This window comes from Nycticebus coucang, chromosome 23 (assembly GCF_027406575.1).
Source record: "Nycticebus coucang isolate mNycCou1 chromosome 23, mNycCou1.pri, whole genome shotgun sequence".
NCBI lineage: Eukaryota > Metazoa > Chordata > Mammalia > Primates > Lorisidae > Nycticebus > Nycticebus coucang.
The window spans coordinates 974,467-987,192 of NC_069802.1; the positions used below are offsets into that span (position 1 = coordinate 974,467).

Consider the following 12,726-nt stretch of genomic DNA (forward strand, 5'->3'; position numbering starts at 1 on the left):
GCCTAGGATGTGGTCAATTTTGGAGTATGTTTTGTGAGCTGATGAGAAGAATGTGTATTCAGTTTTGTTGTGATGAAATGTTCTGTAGATGGCTGTTAAGTCCAGATGTTGAATGGTTAAGTTTAAATCTAGAATTTCTTTGCTTAGCTTCTTTTTGGAGGATCCATCCAGCACTGCTAAAGGGGTGTTAAAATCTCCAACTACCATGGAAGTGGAGGAAATCAAGTTGCTCATGTCTGTTAGAGTTTCTTTTATAAATTGAAGTGCGTTGTGGTTGGGTGCATAAATATTAATAATTGAGATCTCATCATATTGTGTATTACCTTTAACAAATATGAAGTGTCCATCCTTATCTTTACGCATTTTGGTTGGTTTAAAGCCTATTGCGTCTGGGAACAGGATTGCAATGCCTGCTTTTTTCTGCTTTCTGTTTGCCTGGAATATAGATGACCATCCCTTCACCTTGAGTCTATATTTGTCTTTTAATGTAAGATGTGATTCTTGTATGCAGCAGGTATCTAGCTTGTGTTTTTGTATCCAGTCAGCCAACCTGTGCCTCTTTAGAGGACAGTTTAAACCATTCACATTAATTGAGAATATTGATAAGCCTTTCGAGAGACCGGTGGACATTTTTAATCCTTTTGCGACTGTGGAAGTTGGAATTTGATCAAAATTTTCTGGGTGAGTTTACTTTTGTGGTAGAGGATTACACTGGTCTTTATGGAGGATAGGTCTGAGAATATCCTGGAGAGCTGGTTTAGTTATGGCAAATTTCTTCAACATGTGAATGTCATTGAAGTATTTAATTTCTCCGTCATAAATGAAACTCAGTTTAGCTGGGTACAGGATCCTAGGTTGAAAGTTATTTTGTTTTAGGAGATTGAAAGTTGATGACCATCCTCTTCTAGCTTGAAAGGTTTCAGCAGAGAGATCTGCAGTTATTCTAATATTCTTGCCCTTGTAGGTGATAGTTTTCTTTCATCTGGCTGCTTTCAGAATTTTCTCCTTCATATTAACTTTAGTGAAATTGATAATGATGTGTCTGGGGGATGTCTTGTTTGGATTGAGTCATGCTGGAGTTCTGAAACTGTCTGCTATCTGAATTTCAGGATCTCTTGGCATGTCTGGAAAGTTCTCCTTCATAATCTCATGGAGAAGAGACTCTGTGCCTTGTGAGGCCACTTCATCACTTTCGGGGATCCCTATAAGACGAATATTGTTTTCTTCGAATTATCTCAGAGCTCTCTGAGAAGAGTGATCTGTTTTTGCCCTCCATTTCTCATCCTCTTTGAGAGTTTGGGAGCGTTTGAAAACTTTGTCTTTAATGTCAGAAATACTTTCTTCTGCTTGCTCCATTCTGTTACTGAGGGATTCTATTGTGTTTCTCAGATCTTTGAGGACTGCAACTTCTTGTCTCAATGTGTCAAAATCTTTGGTCATTTGGTCTTTGAATTTGTTGAATTCTTGAGATATGTTTTATGTTACTGCTTGGAGTTCTAATTCAATCTTATTTGCTATCCAGATTTTGAATTTGATTTCTGACATTTCAGCTATTTGTTTGTGCATGGGATCTTGTGCTGTGTCTGCCCCATTGATCCTTGGGGGAGTTGATCTACTCTGATTATTCATATTGCCAGAGTTTTTCTGTTGATTTCGCCTCATGATTGTTTTTCACGGTTGCCTCTGGCTGTCCTCAGAGTTGGGGAGGTGTCTCTCCCAGATTAGACCCCAGCAGGATCACTCTATTGTTGCTGGATCTTTGTAGGGAGTGACCCTGTGTAGTTCCTCTGGGGCTGCTCCAGCTAGGGAGTTCTGGTTGTGGAAGCAGCTCCGGCGTGTGACACACCCGGATCTAGCAACAGGGCATGAGGTGGTGCACACGGTTCTGGGAGTGCCTGTCATCCAGTGACTTGGGCACAGAGAGCTGAAGGTTCCAGCCTTCTCTGGGCAGGAGAAGGGCTCTGCGCAGAGGCAGGGAGGGCTCCAGCGGGCACGCAGCTAACAGTATCTGTGGCCAGACAAGCGGGGCAGTGTGGGGGCTGGGAGGACAAAGGAGGGAAGACACAGGGTTGAGCAGCCCCCGCAGTTCCTGGTTGGGGTATGCAGAGGCCTGTTGGTGCGGGCTCACAGCGCAGATCTTATGGAGGTCCGGGCGGTGCCAAGCCCAGGATTTTGAGGTTGCTATGAGCTGTGACATAACAGCACTCTACCCAGGGCAACAGCCCGAGCCTCCAGTGTGCCAAATCCGTCTCACTCTGCCCCTGAGGGTTAAGGCTGTAAGGGAGCTCAGTCCCTGCCTTTAGGCTGCTCAGTCACTAGGTTACTAGGTCCCACCCCATCCTTGCTCTGGGACCCAGAGGGTAGAGCTTGCCGGGGCAGTTCTCTCACTATGGCTCCCTGCAGTCCAGCTCAGCGGCTCTGTCTGGGGCCCCAGACAATGCGCAGAGTTCTCTGCACTCCTGCTCAAGTTCTCCCCAAGGCAGTTTAACTGAGTGCCAAGTCCAGAAACACCGACACAGTTCACAGGTAAGGCCTTTCTGGTTTGAAGTCTCACTGCTGCTTGTACTTACAGTTGCCGGCATGATTAGGTCGATGGAACACACGCAACCACTTGCCAATTTCCCACTGTTTTTGTCCTCCTCTTGGGGTCCAGAAGTCCCTTGCTGACTCCCTGTATCCTCAAAGGAATGATTGTAGGCAGATCCCACCAGCCAGAGATGCCTGGAGTCTTGTCTCCCCAGACTCGCTGTTCCCAGTTGCAGGGAAGCTGTTACTTGGCCGCCATCTTTAATCTCTCCTATTTATTTATTTTTAATTATTTTTGTTATCATTATTTTTTTTGAAACAGCCTCAAGCTTTCAGCCTGGATAGAGTGCCATGGTACCACAGCTCACAGCAACCTCCAACTCCTGGGCTCAAGCGATTCTCCTGCGTCCGCCTCCCAAGTAGCTGGGACTTACAGGCGCCCACCACAACACCCGACTATTTTTTTTTTTTTTGGTTGCAAGCATCATTGTTGTTTGGTGGGCTTGTGCTGGATTTGAACCCATCAGCTCAGATGGCACCTTAGCTGCTTGAACCACAGGTGCTGAGCCGCTATACTTTTTAAAATTATTGTAGTTCTATAATTATTTATTTTGTTAATCTCTTTAATTTATTCCACCTAGAAATGACACAAAAATTGAGATAGAATAAAATTCACTGAGAAATTCCCCTTGAATTTCTTTTTATTAATTGGTTCTTTGAAATATTGGGTGGTTTTCTTTTTCTTTTTATTTATTTTTCTTTTTTTAATTTTTTAATTTATTTTAATAAATCATGAACAAATAGATCATGTATACATTAATGTATTTATGAGGTACAATGTACTGATTTCATATAGAATTAGTAATGCTTGTGGATGTGGAGAAAAGGGAACTCTTCTGCCCTGCTGGTGGGAGTGCAAGCTAATAAGTCCCTTCTGGAAAGAAATATGGAGAATACTCAGGGATCTGAAAGTAGACCTGCCATTTGATCCTGCAATTCCTCTACTCGGTGTATATACAAAAGACCAAAAATCACTTTATAACAAAGATATTTGCACCAGATTGTTCAGTGCAGCTCAATTCATAATAGCCAAAGTCAGGGAAGAAGCCCAAGTGCCCATTGACCTACGAATGGATTAATTGTGGTATATGAACAGCATGGAATATTATGCAGCCTTAAAAATGGAGACTTTACCTCTTTTACGTTTACATGGATGAGGCAGGAACATATCATTCTTAGTAAAGTATCTCAAGAATGGAGGCAAAAATATCCCATGTACTCAGTACTATTTTGAAACCAATTTACAATCACTTACACTTTCATATGAAGAACAGATCACAACTATGGCCCAAGATGAAGGAGGGGGAGGGGAAAATAGGAAGGGAGCAGGGAGGTCAGATCAAGGGAGAGTGAATGGTGGGATCACACCAATGGTGTATAATGTGAGGGTACATGTTGGATCTATTAGTATAGAGTATAAATATCTTAACATAATAACTAAGTAAATGAGATGAGGTATATATTAACAAGTAGGTCTGTAATTAGTCTTGATATTTGATAAAAACCTCTTTTTCCTTCAAAAATAGCCTTGATTTTACTTGATTTTACTTTGCCCTTTGAATTTCAGTCAAACTTTCACTTGTTGGCATCCCCCCCATTCAACCCTTCTGGAACTTTGATTAGCTTAAATCAATTTGGATAATTTGAGCACCTTTCAACATGAGAGTTCCATTATGAGGTTGTAATGGACTTCCATAATGAGGTTGTATACCTCCATATATTTTGACCCTTTATAATTTCTCTCAGATTATTTTGTTATTTTGTGTGTAGAAGTCTTACACATCTTTTGAAAACTTTTTAAGGTATGATGTTATAGTTATGTTTTTAAAAGTTGTTATTTCTGTGTGCATATTGGACTATTTACAGATGAAATGATAAAGCACTTGAGATTTGCTTCTTTTCCAGTTTATTAATTTTTTTGGAGACAGTCTCATTTTGTCACGCTCGGTAGAGTACTGTGGCATCATAGCTCACAGCAACTTCAAACTCTTGGGCTCAAGCAATTCTCTTGCCTCAGCTTCCCAAGTAGCTGGGACTATAAGCGCCCACCACAACATCCAGCTATTTTTAGAGATGGGGTCTTGCTCTGGCTCAGGCTGGTCTCGAACCTGTGAGCTTAGGCAGTCCACCTGCCTCAGCCTCCCAAGTGCTAGGGTTACAGGCTAATTAATTGTTTTTTTTTTTTTTTTTTTGAGACAGAGCCTCAAGCTGCAACCCTGGGTAGAGTGCTGTGGCATCACAGCAACCTCCAACTCCTTGGCTTAAGCGATTCTCTTGCCTTAGCCTCCGAAGTAGTTGGGACTGCAGACACCAACCACAATACCCGGCTATTTTTTTGGTTGCAGCCGTCGTTGTTTGGCAGACCAGGGCTGGATTCCAACTCGCCAGCTCTGGTGTGTGTGGCTGGTGCCTTAGCTGCTTGAGCTACAGGCACTGAGCCTAATTAATTTGTTTTTAAGTAAATTTATTTTAGGTTAATGTGAGGGTACAAACAACCAGATCAGAATATTTGATTTTATTAGGTAGAGTCCCTAACAAAATCAAAGAGGATAAACTCAAGCAACAGAGTCTGTGGTTACGTTCCACACACAAAAGATATGCCAGCCCCCTCTCCCTGTACCCATTCAGTGAGGGCTCCCAACCTCCCTTCCCTTGTTACCCCTCCCCCCAACTTGAATTAAAATGAGTTTTTCTCCTATGTGGGCGTGCATCAGATCTTCTACTGGCTTCATGCTTTTCCATTCTTGTGGTACTTTACTAAGAAGAATGTGTTTCAACTCCATACAGTTAATACAAAAGATGTGAAGATTTTTATGGCTGGATAGTATTTCACGATGTACATATACCACAATTTGTTAATCTGTTCCTGAGTTGATGGAGATTTAGGTTGTTTCCACATCTTGGCAATTGTAAATTGAGCTGCAGTAAACAATCTAGGGCAAATGTCCTTATGATAAAATGATTTTTTTTTTTCTTCTGTGTAGATGCCTAGTAGTGGGATTGCAGGGTCAAATGGGAGATCTAATTTGAGAGATTTTCTTCTAATAATCCAAAGCTGGGGGAGAGAAGGGGCAGAATAGATGAAAACATGATTAACCGTAAGTTGATAACTATTGAAACTGAGTGATGGATATATAGGATTAAGTATTCTTTTTGCTTTGTGTATGTTTATAATTTCCTATTAAAAATAGGTTTTAAAAAGTGTAATTATCATAGTTTCAAATACGTAAATATATAAGAGCCCAAGAATTCATAATTGTTTTCAAAAACCCTCAGAGATACCAATTCATTATTCTTAAAAGAGTTTGTGAATGCAAAGAAAAAAGTCAACTATTTATCTTTTTCTGTGTATATTATATTCCAAGCTTACTAAATAGGTAAGAAGGAAAGCATATCTTTAGAAGAATCATAGTTATTAAGAAATGCTGGAGAATGATAGGCTTAAAAACTCAACCACAGTGGAAGTCCTAATGAAATAATGAATTGAGATAATCATCAGTCAGAATTACCAAAGCTAATAGGTAAAAATTAGTTGGGAAATGGATAAAATAAAACAAATAGGCCAAAGTGGAGTAAGCCTGTCTCTTTGTTTAGAACTAAAAAGTCTGGATAGAATACAAAAAGCAACTATCTGAAGACTGAAAAGTAAACAGTAGAAGAAAAATGAATAGGGAAAATAGGGAAGTCAACATTCCCTTTCAAGTGAAAGCTTACATGTATAGTGGTAAGCTTACCATTTTTCTGTGACCCAATTTTAACTGAATGGTAGGCTAGATTGTGGAACTACATATTGGGTAGAGCCCTTAGCAGAAACTCTCCTAAAAACCCTTTAATTCTAGTTATATGATAAGGAAAAGAGCCTCCCTCTTTCCTTTTTCTCCTTTAGTCTTGCAGCCACACCCACTTATAAAAGTTACATTGTCCACTTAAAAACCCAAGAGAAAACCATTTCTCTGACTAGAGAAATTGGCAAGGAGGCCGCTGGAAGCTGGAGCATGCTTTGGAAATCCCAGAGAGAAGAGTCAAAATGGGAAGTGGTTTCCTAATTGCTATACATGAATGGAACAGACCCAAAGAAATATAGCAAAGGTCTAGAGAACTGAAGTATGATATGAATCATGGTTCAAATCTGAGACTTTTCCTGAGTGTTGCTTTCAGAGGATAAACTCAAGCAGCATAGTAAAGGCTTTGAAAAGTGAACTGACGTCGGAATCTCTACCCAGGGAAGGCAAGACAGAGCTTGCAGTCTAAACTTAAAAAAAATCAAAATCCAGAGGATGTTAACAGAGTCTGGTAACTAATACCCAAATGTCTAGGATATAATCGAAATTACTTGAGATAGAAAGAAACAGGAAAATCTAAACATTTTTAGAGGGAAAAGATAGCAAATGCCAACCCTGAGATGGTCCCAGATAATGTAATTAAAATAAAAAGACCTTAAAATAACTCATACTTATGAAGTGAAGGTAAATACTCTCAAAATGAGTGAGGAAAATAGTTCTTCTCTGTAAAACAGAAACTATTAAAAGGAATCAAAGGAAATTTTGGAACTGGAAAATACATGAAATACAAATTTTCCGCGTGTGCTCAGTAGCAGGATGGAGATGACAGAAGAGTCAGTTAAACTTAAAGACATCAAGTGGACGTCTCATGGCGTCTCAGGTGTTCCGTGTGAACGCTGCATGTGTCTGCTCTGTGGATGCGTCTGTGTGCTCCGCGCACCCCCTGTAAGCCCCATAATTTCTGTTACTTAACTTGGCTAAGGTACTAATTTGAGCCCAATATTCTGTGCCACTCTACAGATGCAAATAGTATCTTAGCCTGCCACTTTCCCAGACCTTGTCATTTCAGGACAAGGTTCAAACAGTCAGTGGGTTAAACTAATAATAATTAATCAGCCCAAGGACTAAATATGCCCATATATTTTTTTAAATCTGAAACCTTTGGAAGTAAATAGGAGCAGAGAGATAAGTGGAAATGGATAAAATGTATAAATCATATATTGTAAAATCTTACATTTTAAAGGGACTGAATTTTATCTTAAATATAAACTTAGATATAATGATTACTTAAGTGAAGAAGAAACTCGTTATGGTGGTTTTTTTCCTGAATAATCTTTGGTTCAGGATATACCTAGACTTATTTGAACTAGTTCTGAGATGGTTATATTTGGTTTGGCCTTGTTGGCTGCACAAAATCAATCTCGCAATTTACGCAAGTTTTAATAGATCAAAACAATTGTCTTTTTTAAGGAAATCATTACTGCAAAAAGTTAGAAGAATACTTACAGCTTTGAAAATGGATACATTTTTGGTGATATTTTCAGTGGCTGTGGTGGCCTCATTTTAGAGTATATATGGCAAAACATTGTCATTAATATTATTGGTATGTTATTAAATATCTCGTGAGCTAGCTCTAAGGCTAATATTTTCAGAATACTACTTGATTATTATATTTTCTACCAGGCCCCTAGAAGATTTATAACACTAATGAAATTCTTTAATTCTTTCAGGTTGATACAATTCTCTTTCTGTCTCTCTGTCTCTCTGTCTTCTAGAGACCTGTCTCAGAAATTTGCATACATTTTGGCTTTTTAAAATAGTAGACTGTTCCACAAAGTGTAGGATTTAATTCATCTTGTTTGAGTATCTATTTGATACACATAAGTTATATCATTTTTTGTACATATTTTCTGAAAGGGAAATTATGCTCATATTCATTTAGACATTAACAGTTTTTTAAAGCGATGAGCTGTCCCAACAACAAATTTTGCCATTCAGAAGAACATCCATACAGCCTTTTGCTGCCATACAGTAATAAAGTTATACTTTAGTTGATCTCATGCAGTCTGATTACCCACTTTATTTTTCAATTTCCTTGAAGAAACATGAAAGGGAAAGACAGTTAAGAAGTTACTGGCAGGGGAGTATATGTAGTCTTTCATACATTAATAGATCAATGTATTCTTTGATGTTTAATCTCCTCCCCAAATATTTCATCTTTACTAAAGGGAAACTTCTTGGTTCATAATATGTGATAGGCAGAATAACAGCCCTTCAAAGATGTTCATGTTCTAATTCTCAGAACCTGTGACTATGTTAAGTACATGGCAGGGAATAATTAAGGCCATCAATTAACCGGAAAATAGGGAGTTTATCTGGATTATCAGAATGTAATTACAAAGGTCTTTATAAGAGAAGAGGGGGCAGCACCTGTGGCTCAGGGGGTAGGGCACCAGCCCCATATACCGAGGGTGGCGAGTTTGAACCCAGCCAAACTGCAAGAATAAAAAAAAAAAAAAAATAGCAGGGCGTTGTGGAAGGCACCTGTAGTCCCAGCTACTCAGGAGGCTGAGGCAAGAGAATCACCTAAGCCCAGGAGTTGGAGGTTTTCTGTGAGCTGTCACGCCATGCATTGTACCGAGGGCGACAAAGTGAGACTGTCTCTTTAAAAAAAAGAAGAAAGAGAGAAGAAGGAGGCAGTCCGAGAAGAATTTGACCTAGTATGGCCTTGAAGATAGAGTGGGGAGCTGAGAGCTATGGAATATGGGGATCCTCTTGAAGCTCTGAAAGGCAAGGGCAGAGCATGGGGAGCCTTAAGCAGCCCTCCCAACTCTTGGTTTTAGCCCAGTGGGACCTGTCTGGTACCCTGACCCACAGAACTGTGAGGTAATAAAGTTATGTTGTTTTAATCCATTAAATTGGTGGAAATTTATTATAGCAGCCACAAGAAATTAATACATAGTACTTCCATTTCATTCTTCACTAACAACAATATATAGAGCAATGAGCGGAATGTCAATGTGAATGACAATGTGATTTTCTGTAACACAGATTCCATTTGTTACATTAAGAAGACATTTATGAGTGGGGCATAGTGGCTCCCACCTGCAATCCCAGCAAGTCAAGAGGCTGAACTGGGAGATGCTTTGAGCCCAAGAATTCAAGACCAGCTAGGCAACAACATAGTGAGACCTCTCTAAAAAAAAAAAAAAAAACAAGTAAAAATGAGCCAGATGCACAGCTTTGCATGTCTTGTAGTTCCAGGTACTCAAGAGGCTGAGGCGTGAGGATCTCTTGGCCCAAGAATTGAAGGCTGCAAGTAAGCTGTGATCATACTGTTATTTTTCAGCCTCAGTGACAGAGGCAGACCTTGTTTCTAAAAAACACAGAGGGAGACATTTATGTTGATAATATGTTGGGGACTGATGGGCAGCCCTTTGCTCAGGGGTCTTTATCTTGTACTTCATAGGATGGTGATGTGATCAGCATAGCTAGAGAATAGGGAATTCAGTGTACTGTGAAGGCCGCGGGGGGTGGGATGAGGCTGCAGAAACAGAGTAAAGGTGGAAAGGAAAGTTGGTGTCATGTGAGAAAACAAGTAATCTATAGAAGCATTGGTTTCCCTTCAGAAAGTTCTTTATTATTTGCATTATGCATGCCTGTGTTAGTGAATACCATAAATTGGAATTTTAAGAAGTTTTTATTGTCATCACAACTTAAGCTAAATTAGAGTCGTGACCATCCCATATGACATGGAAGGCTCCTGAAATGGCTTATCCATATAATTAATGTACAGAGGACCTGGTGACAAAAAGGAGCGCTAGGTTTAGACAGTCATGGAAAAGAACAAAACTCTGGTAGAGTATGATGAACAACAACCTGGCAGCCAGACTGCCACTGTGCTTGGTTTCCTGGCCATATCAAATAAATTTGCTTTGCTCCTTTATGTCTTTACTGGGGTGAGAAGATGTGGGCCCAGCAAGGACTAGGTTGCTGAAACAGTTGTTTTCTTCCCTTGTAAAGGCCAAACATAATTAAATTAGGGCTGTATTGCTAGTTTTTTAAAAAATGGTTATGTTTTTATCTTTTTACATCAGTGGATCATATGCTGTCCCAGCTTGTGATCTGTCTCTGAGAGAGAACGGGACAGGCACAGTGCTTAAAATTGAGAGTGTAGAGGAATGTGTGCTTACTGGTCATGGTGAGTTCCAGACTGGAGGTGTGTGGGAACACAGAGTAGTTTCAGAGAGGATGTTAGGGAACTGGCAGGCCAGGATGTTGGGGTGATCGTTTTGTGTACATTGAAATCCAAAACTGACAAAAGAAGTAATAGGAAGGGGGGCACCCCTCCAAGGGTTTGTGAGTAACTACAACAAGGAGGGGATAACAGCTGCTATATACTCTGGTGGCATTAGATTCAAGTTCATGGGAAGAGAGAAGGGACAATGAAGAAGGAGAAGGCCTACCCCACCTCTAGGACCTGGTCGTCTGAGATGTGGCAGGGAAAACAGCCATTATTTGAAAGGTCTGGAGCTAGACTAGAATTCCTAGGAGACAGAGACATTTCAGTTGGTTCAAGAAAGGTGAAGAGAATCTGCACAAGTACTGAGGAAATGGGATATTTTGATGATGATGATGTATACCATGAGTTCCAGAAAACAATGAAAGGATTTTAGAAATTGGAGAAGGAAGAGAGAAGGGGGTCAGTGTAGGGATTTACAGAGCATGTAGAGATGAGAGCATGGGTGGAAGAGGGCTAGGAGTTTCAGGTTTCACAGTAAGGTTGATGCGTCAGATCCCCTGTGCACACTGTCAGAAGTGTTGAGCAGAGTCTGTAAGAGGCTTATTTGTCAAGAGCAATCAGATCCTGTATTTCTGTTGCTGCCATACAAGTAATCACAAATTTAATAGATTCAAACACTGCAAACTTACTGTTTATATGTAGCTCAGAAGTCCACCAGCGATCTCACTGGGCTAAAATCAAGGGCTGCATTCCTCTCTGGAGGCTTCAGAGGAGAATCTGTTTGGTGGTGACTTCAAGCTTCTAGAAGCTGCTTGCATTTCTTGGCTTGTGGCCGCCTTCCTTTACCTTTAAAGTCAGCCCCTTTCATCTTTTTGACACTCTGTCTTCTATCTATTACCATAGTCTGGAAATGCCTTTTGTTTCTAAGAACTCCTGTGATTACTTTGAACCACCTGGATAATCCAGAATAATCTCTTCATTTTGAGATTCTTAACCTTGATGCACCTACAGAGTCTTTTTTTGCCACAAGAGGTTACCTGTTGTTAGTTTCCAAGGATTAGGGCTTGTACCTTCTTGGAAGGTTTAGTCTGCCTGCCAGAGGCCTCCCCCCTTCTTCCTATGGGTGTAAGTTGAGAGGCTGGTGTAGAATGGTAGGTTTGGGGCTGTGGTATCTGGATTGGAATGTGGTTCCTTCTGAGGCTTGAGCTCTCCTTGTACCTTCAGGTTTTAAAAAAGTGAGACTTATTGAGGCTGAGATCAGGCTCAAACCTCAATCTCATCTCTGAAAAAGGGATAAAGAGCTCATATACTCTGTGGACAAGATTAGTCCATTACATGGATAGGGAGCTCAGACATTAATTGAAGAAATACATTAGTTGAATCATTGGAATAGTCTTGTGTTCCACGAACAGAGCTATATTGATTTTTTAGTTTTTGTTTATTTAATGGGGTTTCATAAATATCTCACATCTTGACAATTGGCAGGCTAGAATTCTAGTGTCAGTTGATACTTGTTTCAAGCCAAATCTGTTTCTAAAACTTTGGTTTTGGATGTGATTCTTGTTCTTAAGGTCAATTTTCAATTTAAATTGGTCTTAGGAGCTGCTATGAATCAAGGATATCTTATTTTTTATCAGTTATAGAGGTAGGCAAATGTTCCCATTCAGTATCGAATAAATTGAGAATTACTGTTTAATTTCATTTTTTCTTGCATATTAAACAATTTTAAAGTATTTGGCCCTTTCTTTTCAAGTTTAAAATGGTTGTTCTTTTGGGAATAATAATAACATTTAAATAATAATTACATTTATTTAAATAAAAAATAATTACATTTTCAGTTATAATACAAATATAAAAATCTGCAGAAGCAGCGCTGGTTTCCTGACCTGGGAACTGAGCGGTTGTCCCACCTTCAGCAGTTCCATCTCCTTGAGATCCTAGCCATTTCAGTAGCCGTCTTTGTTTCCCTGTGACCTGCAAGTACTGGGAGATCTGTAGAGAGGACACCGGGACATCTCTGAAGCTGTGAAATGAATCAGCACTGACCAGCTGCAGTCCAGTCCCTGTCCACACCCCTCAAGAAATCACCCACGAGAATGGGCGGAGCAAGATGGC

At 40.0% G+C, this 12,726-nt stretch overlaps 1 protein-coding gene across 7 annotated transcripts in view; it reads left to right on the top strand.

Annotated features, from left to right (window-relative positions):
* Positions 1–12,726, top strand: part of CLOCK (clock circadian regulator) — a 128,545-nt gene that overhangs the window by 56,045 nt on the left and 59,774 nt on the right. Inside the window, exon 1 of one of the 7 annotated variants that reach the window (XM_053577537.1) lies at positions 3,061–3,085. The exons of the other annotated variants lie outside the window; for them this stretch is intronic. The gene's annotated coding sequence lies outside the window, so the exon portion shown is untranslated. Of the gene's footprint in view, positions 1–3,060; positions 3,086–12,726 lie in introns of those variants that run through there. 7 annotated transcript variants of the gene reach the window in all.